We start from the raw sequence: 19,589 nt of genomic DNA, 5'->3' as shown, positions 1-19,589 counted from the left end.
TTAAGATTTAATTTATTTATGAGAGAGAGAGAGAGAGAGAGAGAGAGAGGCATAGACACAGCAGAGGGAGAAGCAGGCTCCATTTCATGCAGGGAGCCTGACGTGGGACTCGATCCCAGGTCTCCAGGACCACACCCTGGGCTGAAAGTAGCAGTAAACCGCTGAGCCACCCAGGCTGCCCTCCTTTTTTTTTATGGCTGAATTATACACATACACACATAAACACACACACACACACACACACACACACACACACACCACAATTTCTTGATCTGTTCATCCACCAACAGATGTTTTCTGTGTTTTATTAAGAAATTTGGGCAATAGCTACATGGTGAATGGAAACAATAGTGATAGTAAAAGAACAGGGTAATAGTAATAAAAATAGTTTGCATACTGGTGCAAAGCATGAGAAGTACCAAGTTGGGAGACCACATGAATACCTTTCAAATAGAGTACTCAGAACGGTGATCACATTGGCTGGGCTCAGTGATCTTCAGGTTTGGGTTGGGTTTACGTCTTTGTCATATCCATTTCCTGCTTAAGAGTTTTTTTCAAATAAAAAGCCTTGACACCATTGGGTTGAAAGAGAAGGGGATTGAGTTCATAAACCAGTGATATTGTTCAAGAAAGTAAATCCTGGTGCACCCAGGTGATAGCAAGTGGAGAGATCTGGGAGCAGTCGCACGAGCTGCAGTCACAGGACAGGTGGCAGCAGCAGACCACGGGGACACTGCAGCAGCCCCCACAGAGCCACAGCAGCAGGGGCAGCAGGACGAACAGCAGCCCACCCAGTAGCACCTGCAGGTGTTACAGCTGCTACAGCTGCCACAGCCACTGCAGCCACTGCTGCAGCCACCGCAACTTCCACAACCACAGCACCCCATGGTGTCAGTAGAGAGGACTCAGGACAGGTGAGCAGGGAGACTCAAGGGGTGAGGGAGGTCTGATGACACCTTCTGCTGGGGGAGCTCCTTATGTGCCATCTTGAAATGGATGGTGATAGAACAACCCAGGACACATGACAAATGGTTCCTTCCTTATTATTTATTCCAACATCCAGAAAAGAATCTAGAATTCTTTCTCATTTATATTCTTACTGGGAAACATTCAGAGTTTTTACCACATGGAAGAAAGATGGTCCTTCTACTGGACAGAATTCACTTGCATGCTTTCTATAAGAATTATCTCATGTCAGGCAGCCTGGGTGGCTCAGCGGTTTAGCGCTGCCTTCAGCCCAGGGCGTGATCCTGGAGACCGGAGATCGAGTCCCACATCAGGCTCCCTGCATGGAGCCTGCCTCTCCCTCTGCCTGTGTCTGTGCCTCTCTCTCTGTGTGTGTCTCTCATGAATAAATAAATAAAACCTTAAAAATAAAAAGAATTATCTCATGTTGCTTTTAGAGATCTACAATGTACATATCTGGAAAATAGCTCACCTGGCAATGAAAAGCCAGAACCAGGTAACCAGGGAAAAGGTGCTCTAGAGTCTAGACAGCGTCTAGTCCTTTCCTGATGCATAGATTCTTCCTTACGTACCAAAACTTTTTTCATATGGAGTTGAAAAGTAAAAAAGCAAGATGAAAACAACAGCATTCTGACCTGACCATTGGATGTCTCTTTACTCTTTCAGAGGCTAAAAAACATCACTTGTGGAGGCTGAGGGGGGAAAGGTGGTGAGAGGCTGCCCTGGGAGTCTTCCAAAAACCTGTGGATCAAGGACTTCAAGCCACTGAGCACAACATTCTAAAGAAATTCTGAATTAAGTTCTTTCAATCAGGGACACCTGGGTGGCTCAGCAGTTGAGCATCTGCCTTCGACTCAGAGTGTGATCCTGGGGTGCTGGGATCGAGCCCCATGTCAGGCTCCCCATAAGAAGCCTGCTTCTCTCTCTGCCTATGTCTCTGCCTCTCTCTCTATGTCTCTCATGAATAAATAAATATTTTTTAATTTCCTTTAATCACAGCCATCTGGGGAAGATATTGGCTTGCATTTCCCCCCTTTCAGGCACCTATAATCCCCAAGAGATCAAGATCCAAAAATCAAGTCTCTGTTTGACTTTACAGAGGAATTTGGCTTTGGCAGCGTGTAGACCTCAGTGTCTGGACTCTGCCCTGACAGAGTCCAGGAGGGAGGTGGGTTAGAGGACTCCGAGCTGGGCAATCTCAGATACTGGCAGCAGGAGAGGCAGAGAGCAGGACTCTCATCCAGAAAGAACTAAAAACAAACCAAACTGAGAAAAAAATAGATTGTTGAATTTGCCAGCCTCCTATCACCCCAACAACGGAAGAAGGAATGAGACTATCTGATGTGGTATTTGATGGAGCTTCCAGGGGATTTGTTTTCTTCTGCTTTGTTGGTGCTGTCAACTTGTCCCGCTGAAAATATTCCTGCATGCTGCATGACTTGAAGTTTCTTCATGTTTTTGTACCTGTTTTCTCATCTATAAAATGAGGACAAGAACAGTCTTACTTCATAGGATTTTTTTGAGGATTAAATGATCTAGGACATGCACATCAAGTACCCAGGGGTACTCAGCACACAGTAAAGGCTTGGTAAGTCTTGGATGATATTACTATTAATAATCATTTTTCTAAATGTGAGATGTCCAGGCATACACAGTTTCTTGGGCTGCCTGAGTTTTGATTGAGAGACCATATTAGTAACATCTTTCTAGGACACTCGCAATTCAAATATCTTATGGAACTGCCTAATTATAATGCAGAGCAGACGTATAAGTTTTGGAAACTACAACCATTGCTCTAATGGAAAAAAGAGAACAGACTGTCTGCATGAGGCTGAAAACTTTGAATTGCCCTAGTGGAAATTCCGTCTAAAGTAGTAACACCTCTTATTAATAATTAATTCAGTGCTTGATATGAACCAGGCATTGTTCTAGTTCCTGCAGTTTGCTTATTTTTAATCAAAAGTCTTCAAAAAAACCCACACTACTTCATTTTCTATTTGCAGTGGAGAAATAGAAATTAAACAACTCTTCTGACTTCCTCTAGCGTCAGCTTCTGCTCCATCCGATCCTGGCCCAGATTAGAACAACATATGCTGGCTTTATCTAAATTTACCACAGTTTTCCTGCTTTAACATTAAAGAGTAAGTTACAATGTTATTGTATTTGAAGGTATGTGAAATTTAAGTGCTCATATTTCCATTTTCAGGTATCCAATTTTGATAGTCTGTAACTTTCTAGTCAGAGTTTATACTGGGGTCACTGTAGGAACTGGTGGGTTATCAAGAAGAGTATAAAGCATAGTTGCTAAAATAATTTAGGCATCTTGGGTAATGGGAAGCAAATTTTGCAAATTTATTTTCACCAGTTTAGCTCTTCCAGACCTTCAAAATTAAAAAAAAAAAAAACTCTGGAATTAGGGGCAGAGCAATATTATGGAACTTAGCTGTGTCCACTCCACCGACCACTAGTAGAGATGCCACATTTGAGTTTCTCCTCCACAGGCAAGGTGACTCAGAAAGCTGAGGGTATCTTAGAGGGTAGAGGGATCTACAGTACCCACAGCAAATTCCTATTCAGGTCCTACACTCTGTTCCCTTCTACTAAACACAAAATGTGGGGCTCCCTGGGTGGCTCAGTGGTTTAGCGCCTGCCTTTGTCCCAGGGTGTGATCCTGGAGTCCCCGGATCAAGTCCCACATCGGGGTCCCTCTGTGGAGTCTGCTTCTCCCTCTGCCTGTGTCTCTGCCTCTCTCTGTGTGTTTCTCATAAATAAATAAAATCTTTAAAAAATTAATAAACACAAATTGAGAAACTTGTCATTTCTTTTTATTTCCTTTCCTATCTTTTGAAATGATTATAAGGACAATTGACCTAATCTAAGAATGTACACGAGCTTCAAGGTTATTATATAAAATCCACAGTGCTGTCGGGCTAATGAGTGCCAGCCCTGTGAGCTACACCCACACAGAGGGAGAAAAATGCTGTCCGGAAGCCAGCTGCAAACGTCTGGAAGGAGGTAGTTCAAAACCAGATGTAAGTGATATGACAGGGAAAAGGAGGCAGCGCCTTAACAATGGCCACAAAGAGATGCAGATGCCTCAATCTTCAACCCGAGAGACCAAGTTGCTTTGGGGATCCTAGAATGGGAGAATTTCACAAAGGAAATGGAAGAAGGGGAGCAAAACACATCCAGCTTTGGAGATAGGAATTAAACTAAAATGCCATGGAAAGAAAAGGCAAGTGTGTGCACTCAAAAATTCAACCCGACTAGATGTTCCAGGGGAAAAAAAAAATGTGACTTTGATAAACCCCAGGGAGTGAGATTAAAATAGGAAGCTAGCAAAGTAATAGCAGGAATGTGTCTGACCGGGCTCCTGGCCACTCACAAAATGCGATGCTGAGAAAATCCAAAGACTTAGCTTCTCCAAGTAGTTGTTAATATGATAGCAGTGATTTATTTTTAACACAGGGAACGATCAATGCTCTGCCGATGCAAAGGTGGAAGTGTCCTCACTCTGTGCTAATGAACTCTGGTCCTTCCTGTCTGCTGAGGATTGCAGTATGCCACGGCGTGCCACGGCATGCTTCATTGTTCAATCAAGATTTTCTGCAGCTGTTACAGATCTGCCCTACAAACCAGAACTTTGAGTTCGCACCTGATGGCGGCTGGCCTTGTGTCCCCGTGGAGCAGAGGACAGAGCACCCCGCTCACCTTGTGAATCCCGTTTCCTCCTGTATAAAGCCTCCTCTCCTCTCACTTTTCAGACCATAAAGGTAAGCCCAGACCAGCTTTATTTATCTGCTGGAGGAAGCAGCTGATCAAAGACACCTTTCTACTTTTTTGCTTCAGACACTGGTTTCACCAAATACAGGACCACTCTCGTTTCATCTTATAGGGCAAAACAAAGTATGGAAAAGGACTCATTCCTGGGGGGGCGGGGGGGGGGCGGGGGATTGTATCAGAACAGAGAGGGCAAGAGCAAAATAGTAATATGTACAGCATTCTTACTTGCATTCCTTGCTATGGAGAAGATACATGAGTCAAATAATAATTACAATGTCACTGCTTCTTATAATTTGCCCAAGGTTGGAGGGGGGGCTGCAACATTTAATCCAGATCATATACTCTTAGGTGTAATAATAAAGGCAAGGCATCCTTGAAGCAACCTCCAAAGCTCTGCTAGTGGTGCCAGCAGCTGGAACGGGAAGTTCTGGAAGCAAGGACAAGAAGGGGTCTACACCTCCTCACATTCATGGGATAAACGTGGCTTTCAATGTGAATGCTCTTTCCCTCTTCTTCAGTTCCCCTAAACTTTCAATTCAGGAACCTTTACAGATGGGAATTAAGCACCATGTCACTGAAAGCCTGACACTGGAGATGTCACTAGCACCAAATAGTACAGGATCCCTTTCGCCCAAGGAACAGCTTGTAGGGGCTTAAACTGTCCAAAGAAAACTTTGTAAAAGTCCACTGAACTGATTTCAAGAGTGCATGCTGCATTATTCAGCCATGAAAAGAATGAAATCTTGCCATTTGCAAAAACATGGATGGACCTTGAGGGTATTATACTGAGGGAAATAAAGCAAACACAGAAAAACAAATACTGTATGATTTCACTTATATATGTGGAATCTAAAAAACAAAATAAATAAATGAAACAAAACAGAAACAGATCACTGATACCTAAGAGAAATAGAGGAGGAGGGGAGGGGGATGGGCAAAATAGGCAAAGGGATGAAAAGGCACAAACTTCCAGTTTTAAAATAAATAAGCCATGGAAATGTACTATACAGCATAGGAAATATTCTTAATAATACTGTAATAAATTTGTATGGTGACAGATGGTAAGTACTTTTATTTTGAGGATCATTTCATAATGTCTAAAAATATTAAATTGTTATGATGGACATCTGAAACTAATAGGATATTGGATGTCAATTATCTTTCAATAAGAAAAAGGGAATGCATGCTACATTTATTATCAGTTGGGGTAATACATGGTATTTAATATGCTCATCATTTTTTTAAGATTTATTTATTTATGTGAGAGAGAGAGAGAGAGAGCACAGGCACAGGGAGCAGAGGGAGAGAGACAGAGAATCTCAAGCAGACTCCCCACTAAGTGGGGAGCTCAACACGGAGCTCAATCTCACAACCCTGAGACCATGATTTGAGCCGAAATCAAGAGTCAAGACATGTAGCCAACTGTACCACCCATGCTCCCCAGTGTTCATCATTTTAGATGGCAACCATAAGTTCTACACCACACAATTCTGATTTGGGAAGTAGCCAGCAAAGACAGAGGAGAAAGTAAACAAGACCTGGGAACAACTCGAAAGGAATGAGAGATGGAAACTTAAGACTAGCATGCCCCACCCAAAGGGTACAAGGAGAGTTCAAACCTCGCATCCTTACAGAACTGGATTCTAAACGGCATGACCATGGGCCAGCTGCATTCTCTCTCCCAGAATGTCTGCTTTCTCATCTCCAAGTGGAGATAATATCTAATTTGTGAACTTTTCAGAGGATTAAAAACAAAACATAGAAAGCATGTCATATAAATGCCTGCCCAAGCAGGTGTCAGGGTAAATAGGCCCTACCAGAGGTATTATTTTTACTGCTTATTGACAGTACGGGTTAAGAAGAATTGATTTGGTTTTGATAGAGAATTGCCTGCTTGGAGTACACGCTGAGCACTCAGAATCTCAGGAAATGTGGCTAGATAGGCATCGCCGGATTCAAGTAGGTCACTAGAAGTAATATTTATAGGTGGTTATTCAAACTAAGGGGGTATCACAAGAAGACAGGTTGTATTTCACTACCCATGTCCAAGTGCTTCCAGAGGGTATGAAGGGGATGAGAGTCTTTGGTGGGCTGAAGAATTTCAGATATCTATGTGCATATATCTTTTAAACAGGGTAGCCCTGCCACACACACCCTTGTGCAACGCTAAACCAGGCAGGGTGCACACCTGATACTCAAGTGGTCCCTTTTGGGGAAAGCAGTCTGAGCAGAGGTATCAGAGAAGTCCTCAGCTTGGAAGTGGGGTGCATCAGAATCCAGAGGATCCCTGAGTAACTGCTGAAAATTGCATTCAGGAGATTTCAGTACTCCTTCTTTGAAGGGCGTTCCAGGAACTCCATGGAAGATGGGGAAAGCCTTACTGGAGAACTCAGCTTTAAGTCCAACAGACATAATCAGGAATGCAAAATCACCAACTAAGAAATGTACTCTGAAGAAACCTTAGGATGAGGCTTTTTCCACAGAGAAGTGATCAAAACATGGAAAAGCAATAGAGTTTAGGGCATTGGCATGATTACTGTAGAAATTATAAAGGAGAGAAGGCTGGGATATTGGAAGCAAAACAGAGATATCCCAATGGCACAAAGTTGATGACATAAGCAAGAAGAGGTCATTGTAGACAGAGCCCTTGACTGGATCCCTTTTTTAGAGGGAGAATAGGATGTGGCCATGAGAATGAGGAACTGAGGTAGAATGGGAAAAGGGATCCCTGGAAATGAGAAGACTGAGGAACTGGGAAGATGAGACACATTTAAGGTGGATATTGAAGAACTGTAAGATAATATCAGGACTTGGGATGAAGAATTGATGCCAAGGATTTGGAAGATGGAGGAAGAGAGAAGGGGCAATCAGTGTCAGCAACTAGACCATGACAAAGTGGTCAAGTTAAGTGAATTCCAAAGAAGTGAACATTTTTATTTTCTGCCACAAGATTGAGAATAATTGTCTGGAGGCAGCATGGAGGATCAAGGACAGCATCAACTACCACATGTAAACACCCAAAATCACAGCTAGAAAATGATGGGGTTGATATTTGAACTCAAGAACCTGGAAAATACTAGCAGCAGCCTTGCTCTGCTTAGTTGAGGGGTATAACTTCCATCTCCTTCTCCCTCAATATCACCCCCTCCATGTCTATATATTCTTGCCCAATCCTGGCACTTTTGCCTAGTCTACTCCTCCTCTGTCCAAGGAGGCAGTGGTGTTCTCCCACCCCCATCAAGTGGAAGATTGTGTTTCTTCTATTAGGTTGATCTCTGATTTTCTCAACCCAAAATTCAGAGGGCAGAGGAATTTCAACCTCTCCAGGACAGTAGAAATAGCTATAAGTCTGTGAAGGTCATGAAGAAAAAAGACCAGAATTTTAGGTCCAAGTTCAATTATGGAGTTGTGCAAACAACCCATGGTCAGGCTAGACAGAAGCATAATGAATGAAAGAAGAGAGTGGGCTTCTTGGAGCACAGAAAACAGATGACTCCCAGTCAGGCTCATTGAGAGCTCCGCACATAGTCATTTCATCAGCTGCTTACACAAGAAAGACCTAGAAAACCCCAGAAGCACTCCATATGGAAGAGCAAATCCCTACTGTCTGTAAAGTAAATGGAAAGCAGTTAACTACTGCCAAATATTTTTCATTGTCATCATTCCTGCTTATTGTTGTAATTCCGCTTCTGGTTTTTATTGCCACCTACTCTGTTTATGTAAGAGCTTTAGTGATAGAAACTTGATACGTATTTACTTTACCTCGAGGAAGAGGACAATCAATCTAATAGGTCTCCAAATAAGTCAATCTTCATGAGGACCCATCTTGTGAAGGGACAGAGTGGTAAATAATATGACATCATCTGGAAGGTCATCCCTCCCAAAGTTCTTCCACCAGGGAAATCTGAGATTCTATGCAAGGTTGCTTACTCTTTTCCAGGGAGCATCATCTTCCATGGTGAACACTATCTCTAACCTCCTTTCAAAGTGAAATTACCAGAAGACTCATTGATTGTCACTAATAGTAAATGTGAATGTACTTGTGGAAATTTGTATCTCTTACTGTAGACAGCACCACTCCAGCTAAGCCAGGTGTTTAACACACGAATTCCTTAACACATCATATCTAGTGTCAGGCTTTCTTTTTTTAATAAATTTATTTTTTATTGGTGTTCAATTTGTCAACATACAGAATAACACCCAGTGCTCATCCCAAGTGCCCACCTCAGTGCCTACCACCCAGTCACCCCCACCCCCGTCCACCTCCCCTTCCACTTCCCCTAGTTCGTTTCCCAGAGTTAGGAGTCTCTCATGTTCTGTCTCCCTTTCTGATATTTCGCACTTATTTTTTTTCCTTTCCCCTTTATTCCCTTTCACTATTTTTTATATTCCCCAAATGAATGAGACCATATAATGTCTGTCCTTCTCCGATTGACTTATTTCACTCAGCATAATACCCTCCAGTTCCATCCACATCGAAGCAAATGGTGGGTATTTGTCGTTTCTAATGGCTGAGGAATATTCCATTGTATACATAGACCACATCTTCTTTATCCACTCATCTGTCGATGGACACCGAGGCTCCTTCCACAGTTTGGCTATTGTGGACATTGCTGCTAGAAACATCGGGGTGCAGGTGTCCCGGCGTTTCATTGCATCTGAATCTTTGGGGTAATTCCCCAACAGTGCAATTGCTGGGTCGTAGGGCAGGTCTATTTTTAACTCTTTGAGGAGCCTCCACACAGTTTTCCAGAGTGGCTGCACCAGTTCACATTCCCACCAACAGTGTAAGAGGGTTCCCTATTCTCCACATCCTCTCCAACATTTGTGGTTTCCTGTCTTGTTAATTTTCCCCATTCTCACTGGTGTGAGGTGGCATCTCATTGTGGTTTTGATTTGTATTTCCCTGAGGGCAAGTGAGGGCGGAGCATTTTCTCATGTGCATGTTGGCCATGTCTATGTCTTCCTCTGCGAGATTTCTGTTCATGTCTTTTGCCCATTTCATGATTGGATTGTTTGTTTCTTTGGTGTTGAGTTTAGTAAGTTCTTTATAGATCTTGGAAACTAGCCCTTTATCTGATACGTCATTTGCAAATATCTTCTCCCATTCTGTAGGTTGTCTTTGAGTTTTGTTGACTGTATCCTTTGCTGTGCAAAAGCTTCTTATCTTGATGAAGTCCCAATAGTTCATTTTTGCTTTTGTTTCTTTTGCCTTCCTGGATGTATCTTGCAAGAAGTTACTGTGGCTGAGTGTTGCCTGTGTTCTTCTCTAGGATTTTGATGGAATCTTGTCTCACATTTAGATCTTCCATCCATTTTGAGTTTATCTTTGTGTACGGTGCAAGAGTGCACTCTCTTGCGCCATCCACAAGTGTGTACCATACACAAAGATAAACTCGGGCTTTCTTTTATATCTAAGACTGTGCATGCATGCACACACATGAGCGCACACGCACATAAGCACACATGCACTCCCCACTGCCTTCTCCTTTTTCCTCAATGGTCCACAGGGCAGGACGGACCATGTGATTAGAGGAGAGAAGGTAAGCTCTGTGTGGCTCAGCAGGAGAGGTCTTCTCAAAGGGTGGATTTTATCTTAAGTTAGTTAATCTCCCAAATATCTGTGCTCCTCTGTCTGTTGGCAACAGCATATCACCACCAGCACCCCACCACCACCTTTCAGGGTCTCTTCCTTTGTGCATCAAAGAAGCCTGGAACCATATCTACCTGACTTTGCCTCCATGTATGGTTGCACCTCAGTCTGCACATGAGAAGCACTCCTGTGAGAATCAGAAGATGGAAAATAAAGAAGTGGCCAGTATTTTCCAAGGCAGTGACCTTAATTGCAGTAAAACCCAGTGTAGATGTCCTTCTCAGAGAGGCCTTTGAATAAATAAAAATCCCTATCACCTTAATGACATTTAAATCCAAACTTCCCAAAGCCTGTAAGAATGTTCTCTAACATACCAGGATATATACAAATAAATTACTGCTAAATTTAAACAATTGTTGGAAATTATCAGATATTGTACTTTTAACCCCAGAAATGAAATGCAAGTAGAAATTTGTCTGCACATTCATACAGTGCTTAGATTATCTGAGTCTTATTAGAACCATTTTAGAAAACACACTAGTTTTTGCCATTTTAGCACATAACATATGTAACTTCTATTGGTCCTATTTCTCTGGAGAACTCTGATACAATAATCAATCTTAGCTTATATACTTTGCTGGCACTAGGTAATGTATCCAAAAAAATGTTCATTGAGCACCTACTAAATATTAAGAATATAGTAGACACCAAGATGGCTCTGGCTCTTCTATTTCAAAGGGAACAAACGCACAAAAGCCATTAAGCATATTAATATATAGCAAGTAGTGACAAAGCAATAAGGACAGGAAAGAAAAAACATTTTGGACAAGGTGTCCTGAGAAGTCCTGTCTGGACAGCAGCATTGGAGCATCATCTGTATGAAGGGATGGGGTGCAGCCTCCAGGCACCTGGAGGAAGAAGAGCCCAACAGGTAGACTATGAAGACTCCAGGCCCCAAACAGGAAGCACGTTTGACTCACGTGGGCATTGTCACTGCATGCAGGCCCACACATACTTCCCGTGGAAATTACATTGAGCTGCACTCAGGAGACAGGCCCTGTCACTACCCAGCAGCCATGTTATCTTCCAGTCTCTACTTCCTTCTAGAAAAATGAAGCATTAGGACCAGATTGGCGTTCCTTTCCAAAATACTCACAGAGGCCCTGCGTTGGACATCCTCTTCACAAGGGTTTCCAATGTACAAGTAAACACTCTGAGGAACAGTCCAGCAAGGAACTCATAGAACTATTTAATTGAATGCTTTTGAATTTATTTGGTCTCAAACTCTAGTTCTGTTACTAATAGAATTTGAGTTCATTGAAAACACTTTAAGAAACACCAGACTCCAAGGAGCCAATTTATCTATGTACTAAAGCTGTCTGAATAATGAGATATAAAATCATATGTACCCCCTCCCCTCCATCGCTCCTGCTGTCCAGCTAGCAGGCCCTAGGATTTTTTTTTTTAAAGGGACTGGAGAGAGAGCAGCTTTTAAATTTATTTTTGGGACCTTTCTTACACATAAATTCCTATGTGAAAAAAATAATAAAAATAAATAAGTCCCTATGTGAACTGTCAATAAACAAAGCAAATAAAAAATCAGAGATTCCTAGGCTGAAGCAAAGGTCTGGATTTGAGGTGACATCATCTGCTCTCTGTCCCCGTGTGCTGGGATCACACCGCCCTCTAGTGTCTCATCTTCAAAGAAAGCTACAGAAATCTTTCAAACTTCGAGCCTCAGAGTTGCTCCAAATTGCTGTTTGCTAAGCTGTGACTCTCAGAGTGAGGTCTCCAGCCAATAGACAGCGTCAGCATCACCCGGGAACTTGTTAGAAATGAATATTCTCAGTCTCAACCCCTCCCTGCCAAGACCTGCTGAATCAGTAAGTGAGGAAGAGATTCAAGGGTCAGTGTTTAAACACTTTCTCCGAATGAGGAACAAAACCACTCAGCCCATCAACCCGCAGGTGGGAGTAGCATTTTTTTTTTTGTACCACATTTCTTTCAATTAAGAAAACAAAGTTGAACTCGGAACAGCCTACTGAAACCAAAAATTCACAGAGGAGTTTCTATACCTAGGATTTGTTCAGTAATTTCCACTCTATGCTATTCTTTCACGCTCAATATGTATTACATCCATTCCAACGGTACCACTGGACCCAATTTATCTGTAGCACTGTCATGAATAACCAAAGAAAGTTCTAGAATGGACCTGGCCATCCTTTCTTTAAAAGAAAATTTCTGTAGTGATAATGCCCATCATAAAACATAGGGTTTGGGGACAACTGGGTAGCTGAGTGGTTGAGCTTCTGCCTTTGGATCAGAGTGTGATCCTGAGGTCCTGGGATCGAGTCCCACATCGGGCTTCCTGCGTGGAGCCTGCTTCTCCCTCTGCCAATGTCTCTGCCTCTCTCTCTCTCACTGTGTGTGTGTGTCTCGTGAATAAATGAATAAAATCTTTACAAAAAATAGGGTTTGCATTGTGAAGTAGGGGTGAAAACCTTGTAACTCTAGCCTATGTTTAATAGATACACAGGATGATATTCTATCATAAGTCTTTTTTCTGGCCAGCCATGCTTAATTTATGTTCTTTTCAGACCAGGCATAACAAATACGGGTGTACAAATGAATTACAGCAATTTTACTACAACTACAAGAAAACTGGCTTTCTTCCTCCTTTTCTTTCCTTCCTTCCCCATAGGCTTCCTGAGTAGTTGAGGCGGATGAGGGCTCTCTTAGCTGACAGCGCACACTCTACCAAAGATGCCCTGAGAACATCAGCCTCCTGCACAAAAGACACCTTTATTGCTATCAAGGCACACTTGTACTAAAATTTGATAACTTGATAAAGAAGAGAGACCCAGTAAAAAGGAGTGCAGTCATTAGAAACATCAGTATCTCAGTGGGAAAGTCAATATAAAATAAATTTATGAGTAATTGACTAAGCTCTAAGGAAATGTATAAACTTTTATTTAAAAATTGCAGTTTGGGGAACCCTGGGTGGCGCAGTGGTTTAGTGCCTGCCTTTGGCCCGGGGCGCGATCCTGGAGACCCAGGATCGAATCCCACGTCGGGCTCCCGGTGCATGGACCTGCTTCTCCCTCTGCCTGTGTCTCTGCCTCTCTCTCTCTCTCTCTCTCTCTCTCTCTCTGTGACTATCATAAATAAATTAAAATTAAAAAAAATATAAAAAAATTGCAGTTTGCTTAGGCAGGTGACCTAAAAGGGTGGGGCACTCCCCTACCATTTCTGCAATTCATGTAATGAGAACACTTCAGTTTTTTTGAACCACCACCATATGGGGTATAACCAATGTTTATTGCTTAGCTGTAGATATTTATAGGTAGCTACCAAAACAAACTGGCAAATTTTACCCAATATATAAATAAAGACTCATTTGTCCTATTTATAGTCAACCATAATGAAAGTGTGGATACAAGGAAATCCAGGATAGAATATATTTAATGAAAGGGTTTTAATGTGTAATACATTGTACGTTGTGTCCAAATTATCAAAAATTCAAATTAAGTGTTTCAGAATCTATATCAGCTTCCTTGGGTGGCTATAACAAAGTACAACAAAACGAGGTAGGTTTAAGACATCAGAAATGTATTGCCTCTCTCATAGTTCCGGAGATTAAAAGTCTAGAACTAAGGTGTCAATATTCCTAAAAGGATTATTTCTCCCCCTGAAAGCTGTAGGGGAAGAGCTTTCTTTCTTTTTTGGGCGGGGCGGGGGGGGGGGAGAGCTTTCTTTGCTTCTGCCAACCTATGGTGTTTACTGGCAATTCTTACTGTTACTTGGTTTGTAGATGCATCATTCCAATCTTTCTTTGTGGTCACATGGCCACCTTCTCCCTGTGGGTCTTTGTATCTGTGTCTCTCCTTATAAGCGTCTCAGTCATATTAAAATAAAGGCCCAGGGATCCCTGGGTGGCTCAGCAGTTTGGCACCTGCCTTTGGCCCAGGGCATGATCCTGGAGTCCTGGGATCGAGTCCCGTGTCGGGCTCCTGGCATGGAGCCTGCTTCTCCCTCCTCCTGTGTCTCTGCCTCTCTCTCTATGTCTATCATAAATAAATAAATAAATAAATAAATAAATAAATAAATAAATATTTTTTAAAAATAAAACAAAATAAAATAAAATAAAATAAAGGCCCACTCTACTCTAGAATGACGTCATCTTAGCTAATTACATCTGCAACAACCTTGTTTCCAAGTAAATTCCATTTTGAGGTATAAGGGGTTGGGACATCAATATATTTTTGGGCAGGGACACAATTCAACCCATAAGAGTCCACCTTCTGGCCTCCCAAAATTCACATCCTTCCCACATGCAAAATTATATTCACCCCATTCCCAACATTCTGAAATGTCTTAACCATCCCAGTGTCCAATCTAAATCCAGACTCTCATCGAAATATCATCAATTCAGAGTCCAGAAATTTCATCTTCTGAATTGTATAAATCACTAATGGGTGAGAGCTAGGGTATGATTCATCCTTTGGTAAAATTCCCCTCCATCTGTGGAACCAGAAAAGAAGGTATCTGTTTACAAAAATACAATATCACAGCATAGGGTAGAAAAATCTCATTCCAAATAGGAGACATTGGAAGTCAAAAAGGGAGTAATGAGGGGCAGCCTGGGTGGCTCAGTAGTTTAGTGCCAACTTCAGTCCAGGGCGTGATCCTGGAGACCCGGGATCGAGTCCCACATTGGGCTCCCTGCATGGAGCCTGCTTCTCCTTCTACCTGTGTCTCTGCCTCTCTCTCTGTGTGTCTCTATAAATAAATAAAATCTTTTTTAAAAAGGGAGGGGAGTAATGAGTCCCAAAGAAGTCTTAAAAACTAGCAGGGCAAGTTCCATTAGATGTCAAGACCTGAGAATAATCCCCTGTGGCTCTATGCTCTGTCCTCTGGGCCTGCAGGATGGCAGCCTCACCCTGTTGGCCTGAGGGGGCCTCATCAGCCCAAACTTCTGCATCTGTGCCTCTGCCCTCAGAATCATTTTTTTTTTTTTCATTTCATGCTGCCTCTACCCCTGTTAGTCCAGGGTGGTAGTGATTATGCTGATATAAAATTCTCAAAGACCTGTCAGATTCCCATGCAATTCACAGAGGTCCAAATCATCAGACAAGTGGGTCTTCCACAAAGCTTTCCAGGATAACCCCATCTCCATTTCTGGCTTCCACTGAGATGGTTGATTGGATCCATCAGCCACACACCTGAGTTCTTGAGCAAATGATTGTCCAGCCACACTGTTGGCGCTGTGGATGAAGTATGCTGTCTAGATGGGCTGAGAATCTTCCCAGTCATTGAGTGCTGGCTCCTTTCTGCTTTGGCATTCCTTCCTTGATTTCTTTCTTTTCTCTCACATTTTTTATAAGCAGCAAGGAGAAGCCAGGCTGCATCTTCCAGCACTGCTTGGAATTCTCTCCTCAAAATGTCCAGATTCATTGCTTACAAGTTCTACTCTCCTTCCAAAAATAGAACATAATTCAACCATGTTCTCTGTGATTTTATAACAAAAAGCACCTTTCTTCCAGGGTTGAATAACATGTTTTTCCTTCCCCTCTAAGACATCACCAGAAGCACCTTCAGCATTCATGTTTCTAGCAACATTCTATTTCTGGTGATATATGTCTTCTCTAAGACAATAGACACCTTCTCTATAGCACTTCTCCCTTCTTTCTGAGCCCTCAACAGAATTGCCTTTAACGGCAATATTTCTATCTACAATCTCTTCACGGCATTCTAAATTTTTCTATCAAGTACCTCAAAATTCTTCCAGCCTCTACCCATTATTCAGTTCCAAAGCCACTTCCATATTTTTGCATGTTTGTTACAGCACCACATCACTTCCCAGTACCAACATTGGTATCAACAATTCATTAATCTTGTGATTTTCTGGGTGCAAGAGAAACACGCCATTGAAATGAGTCCCTAGTCATACCTGATAGCATCCAAATAGCAAGATGAGTGATGTGACCACTGAAAGTCAACAGAAAGAAAGCTATCTAATCACCATTAAAAATGATGGGGCCATGTGGTCTGTGTGTGTATTAGCCAACACAGCTCGTTAGAATGGGAAGACCTATGGATGCCTGGGTGGCTCAGCAGTTAAGCGTCTGCTTTCCGCTCAGGGCATGATCCTGGAGTCCTTGGATTAAGTCCCACATCGGGCTCCCTGCATGGAGTCTGCTTCTCTCTCTGCCTGTGTCTCTGCCTCTCTCTGTGTGTGTCTCTCATGAATAAATAAACAGAATCTTTAAAAAAAAGAAAGAAAGAGAAAAAAAGAAAGGAAGGAAGGAAGGAAGGAAGGAAGGAAGGAAGGAAGGAAGGAAGGAAGGAAGGAAGGAAGGAAAGAAGGAAGGAAGGAAAGAAGGAAGGAAGGAAGGAAGGAAGGAAGGAAGGAAGGAAGGAAGGAAGGAAGGAAGGGCAGAGCTAGGTCCGGATGGAAAATGTTGACCTGGAAAGCTGATTTAAGTCATCTAGATTAAAAAAAAAAAAATACTTTTGATACAGAGTAATGGTGAGCTGGAATATAGAGATCATTTTCTCTTAATTCTTTAAAAATTATAGTAAGTGTACATAAAATCTTTACATACAGTAAGTGTTCACTAATTTAGAGAAGACTCCAAATGAATTTAGTAAAACATCTAGATGGAGAAGTATAGGTGTGGACAGCATGTATTATGAGCAGAACATAGCTAAACTGATTAAGAGTTCCCTTTATGGCAGACCATAAAGGTCTGATTAAAAGGCAAGTGAGTATGACTCATGATCTCTCCTATGTAAGTTAGTATTTATAAAGGGCTTTCAGACAATTTAATTCCTTAAAGAAACAGTTTTCCTTGCAATCTTAAACTGTGGATTGACTCTTTCAGTGTCTTCTTATTCTCTTAAATTCATTTTGAAGTTATTTCTACTTTGTGTACTGATGATCAGTGATTCTACTTAGCCGGGTCTATTATGAGCTGTTCCTCTATCAGTGATTTATTGGTGGTGTGATTTCCTGGGTCGCTGGAACTAAACCAGATTCTCAAAGAAAGGCCAGGGAAAGACACTGGTGTTTACTATGCCGGGCAGTGCCCCGAGTCCTCTCCCTGTTGACCTCATTTACTCCTCACAAATACTAAAGTAGATCACTGTTACCTTCTCTTAACTAGTGAGACTCAGAGAGGCAAAGGAATTTGAGTAAGTTCAGTCATCTATGTTAAGTACAACAGAAAAAAAATCCATCAGAAGGTCCACATCACAGCAATAGCTGGGATACTTATTAAATGCTCACCCACTCGTGGCAGTGCACCAGCCCCTCAAGCAGCGAGAGCCCTGACACTACAGACACCCCCCACCTGAAGCAGCTGGGATAGATCTGTGTCCTGAAACAGAAGACCACTGCGTCAGTGCACCCAACAGCCTCAGGAAGACCAGAAGTTTGCATTTTGACATAACTAATTGCAAATCGGATCGTTTGTTTGGTAACATTTTAACTGCTTTGCAATGACCTTTGAAGCAACAGGTTAAAAATCAACTAAGAATTATCACCTGCTTGAACTATTAACAATCATACCACTAGGGTAACTGAGATTGTAAATTCGGTATTTGTCTCTTTTTAAAGCTATCACTCCACCATTCATTCCAAAAAGGGAAAAGATGGCTTGGAATTAGAAAAAGGGGTCTAAGGAAGGAAAGTTTGCATCTTTCACACTGGGTTCTTCACTCCCTTCAATCTCAGCGGAGAGCACATATCAGGGAACAGTGTACACCCGGGGTCTTCAAAGTTCTTCCTAGGGAGCCATAAGTTGTCCACAGGTCAAAAGGAGTGTCAATGGCTTCAGAGGGGCTATGCGGTCAGAGCACCACTGAGAAAATAAACACACTGTCCTTTTGCAATAAGTGAGGACACCAGCAGGGGGCAAACTTGGAGCCCATCCTGGCAGCCGTAGTCCTGATTTCACAATCAAGAGGATTCCTTGTAGCTATTTCTCCACATGATCCCTTGTTACGTGAATCTTCCCGTTGTGGTGGTAATGGCTTCCATATTCTAGTCAGACCAACCAGTCCACCCATTTTGAATTCAACCTCCTTTAACAAACTGGCTGCCAACATCTGGTGGGGAATGAGAAGTTACCCACCTGCACAGGTGAAGACAACTGAGCCCTTGGCCCACTGAGAGACTTGTCCAGGGCTCACACAACTCAAAAGGTGGATTCAAGATTTGAATTTGCTCAACTACAAAGGCCTCGTTCTTTTCACCAGGGAATCCTCGTTTCATTATTCCAAAACTAGTTCCAGAGCAACCTCCAGGGGCACCTGGATAGGGCTCACTTGGTTAAATGGCTGACTCTTGGTTTCAGCTCAGGTCATGGTCTCAGGGTCCTGGGATCGAGCCCCACATCAGGCTCCGCGTTCAGCAGGGTTGGGGTGGAAGTCCTCCTTGGGATTCTCTCCCTATCCCTTCCCCCCTCCCTTTCTCTCTCTCTCTCTCTCTCTCTCTCTCAAATAAATAAATCTTTAGGGGAAAAAAAAGAGTAACCTCCATATTCTTGAGAATCAAACAGTGGCTTGCTGTTCCCACTCCACAGAACAAATTTACGTAACCAGAACACTTAGAAAATATCTCCTCACTATTGTTTGAATTGTTCTGGTCAATTAGAAAACCCCACTGGGGTACAGTCCAATGGCTGTACTTTCAACAAACATTTCCAGGAGATCTCTGATGTGTAAGGTTGTATGCCAGACTCCATGATGACAATGAATCCCTGCCCCCACGGAGCTGCCAGGCTAACGAGCAGATGTGCATGTCCATACCTTAGTGCTTTCCAAAGCCATCCGTTCTACAGAATGCATAGTGTATGCTTACTGACTGGCATCGTTCTAATGTGTGCTAATGCATGTAATCTTCAAAACAACATGAGGTAGGTATTATCATTCCCATTTTACAGATGAGAAATCTGAGGTATCGAAAAGGTCCAGTAACTGGCCAAAGTTGACATGCTTGTAAGTAGCAGAGAAGAATTTGGACCCTATTGTCTCCAGAGCCCTGCCTCTGACTGTCGCGCCATACTGCCTCACCTGGGCTGTAACTGAAAGGAAGCAGAGATTAAGGCGGGAGAGAAGATGGAGAGGGTCTGGAAGCTTCAGGGAAGAAATGGTCAATGACTGAGTGACTGAGTGACTGAGCGATTGTGGTCCTCTCAGAGCAGTGGATTGCCTTTCTAAAGGCTGCCCATGTCTTCCCTCAGTC

General features: G+C 42.5%; 1 protein-coding gene across 2 annotated transcripts in view; it reads left to right on the top strand.

Moving 5' to 3' along the window:
- The first annotated feature begins 1,641 nt into the window (after positions 1 to 1,641).
- Positions 1,642 to 19,589, top strand: part of LOC112669833 (thiamine transporter 2-like) — a 77,088-nt gene continuing 59,140 nt past the window's right edge. Inside the window, exons 1-4 of one of the 2 annotated variants that reach the window (XR_004818672.2) lie at positions 1,642 to 2,554; positions 2,970 to 3,107; positions 4,435 to 4,739; positions 5,098 to 11,106. The gene's annotated coding sequence lies outside the window, so the exon portion shown is untranslated. Of the gene's footprint in view, positions 2,555 to 2,969; positions 3,108 to 4,434; positions 4,740 to 5,097; positions 11,107 to 19,589 lie in introns of those variants that run through there. The other variant, XM_049101400.1, reaches the window with a different exon arrangement.

The sequence above is a fragment of the Canis lupus genome, chromosome 25, assembly GCF_003254725.2.
Source record: "Canis lupus dingo isolate Sandy chromosome 25, ASM325472v2, whole genome shotgun sequence".
Taxonomy (NCBI): domain Eukaryota; kingdom Metazoa; phylum Chordata; class Mammalia; order Carnivora; family Canidae; genus Canis; species Canis lupus.
Note: the sequence above shows the minus strand (reverse complement) of the source record. Positions and strands in the feature narration are given on the sequence as shown.